Source organism: Orycteropus afer, unplaced genomic scaffold, assembly GCF_000298275.1.
Source record: "Orycteropus afer afer isolate SDZICR_OR568_19922 unplaced genomic scaffold, OryAfe1.0 scaffold00227, whole genome shotgun sequence".
Taxonomy (NCBI): domain Eukaryota; kingdom Metazoa; phylum Chordata; class Mammalia; order Tubulidentata; family Orycteropodidae; genus Orycteropus; species Orycteropus afer.
The window spans coordinates 2,206,454-2,208,060 of NW_006921814.1; the positions used below are offsets into that span (position 1 = coordinate 2,206,454).

Genomic DNA, 1,607 nt, shown 5'->3' on the forward strand with positions numbered 1-1,607 from the left:
CAGGTTGTTAATGATTCTTCTTCCAATCCTGATGCCATGTTTTTCTTTATATAGTCCAGCTTCTCAGATTATTTGCTCAGCATATAGATTGATTAAGTGTGGGGAAAGGATACAACCCTGACTCACTCCCTTCCTGATTTTAAACCATGCAGTGTCCCCTTGTTCTGTTCGAACGACAGCCTGCTGGTCAATGTACAAGTTCCTCATGAGTACAATCAAGTGTTCAGGAATTCCCATTCTTCTCAATGTTATCCATAATGTGTCATGATCCACACAATCAAATGAAGAAGGTAGTTCTGAATATCAGCTCCAACCACCTGACAAGTTGCCGAAATAAGGACTGTGATTGTTATATTTCTTTATTGTGTATGTGCATCAAATATTTTTGTTTCCTTCTGTTATGAACTGTGAAATGTAAATAAGGTTAATGTATTTCGGTTTTACACATATTAGCATATCATGTTAGGCACAAATATGACTTTATAATTGTCCTTATATAGAGATTATATATGGTTAAGAAGATGTGTACAACTGCCAAGTTGATAAAGGGTGGACTGTGGTAGTTGGAGCTGTGTGTCAACTTGGCTGGACCACAATTCTGTGTGTTTTAAGCAATTGTGGTGTTGGTTATTTCCGTGATGGGATCGGATATATATGTTTTGAGCAGCCATTCCATTGAAAAGGAGTTTCCCTAGGGGTGTGGCCTGCTTCCAGTATATTTATGAACATCCTGGGAAAAGAGACAGTCTTCTGTGGATCAGGACTCTGTTGTGTTGCCTACAACTGTCCATGAGTGAATAATCCACCATTTGGCCTAGAGATCTTGGATTTATTATTCATTGGAGTCAACAGCTGGTCTACTGCCTGCCAACTTTGAGCATCTCAGCCCCTGCAGCTGCATGAGTCAGGAAAAGCCTCCAGTTTGATGTTTGATCCAAGAACTTGAGACTTGCCAGCTTCTATAAGTGTGTGAACCATTATCCTGAGAAAAATTTCTCTTTCTCTATATGTATATATAAGCTTTTACTGGTTTTGCTTCTCTAGACAATCCGGCCTAATATGCCAAGTAAAAATGAAGAAACCTGCTTGGGGGAAAAAAAAGAAGAAGGTAAAGTGAAAAGAATGGAAGACATTGAAGTTTAACTCTAGCTGTGAGAGAGTCAAAGAGACATATCAATTTCTGAACAAATAAAGGAAATTTTTAGTATGTTTGGTTTTGAGCGAGTTTAGATTTACAAATGCAAGATAGAGTCTGGAAAGAGGAAGAGAGAGAAAACTTTGAGGATCAGTAATAGTTTGACATTAAAAGAATATAAACATCTCTTAGTCAGTGAGAATAAAAGAAAAATGCATCCTCAAAAATTGAGCCATTGAGTAATGTGCTCCCTTGAACAGTGGGGGGAAAATATATATATATATATATATATAAAATATGAGACCAAGTGGTCAACATTTTTCCAAAAGCAAAGGTGAGAAGGCAAAGAAGGGAAGGGAAGCTAGATCAATGGAAGCAGAGCAAACAGAAAGGGGATAGTAATAATAATAATGACACAATGTAAAAATTGTAACCAATAGCATTGAACAATTTGTATAAAAATTGTTAAAAA

General features: G+C 36.8%; 1 protein-coding gene across 1 annotated transcript in view; it reads left to right on the forward strand.

Moving 5' to 3' along the window:
* Nucleotides 1-1,607, forward strand: part of MAPK10 (mitogen-activated protein kinase 10) — a 230,968-nt gene that overhangs the window by 213,390 nt on the left and 15,971 nt on the right. The window lies entirely within an intron of this gene.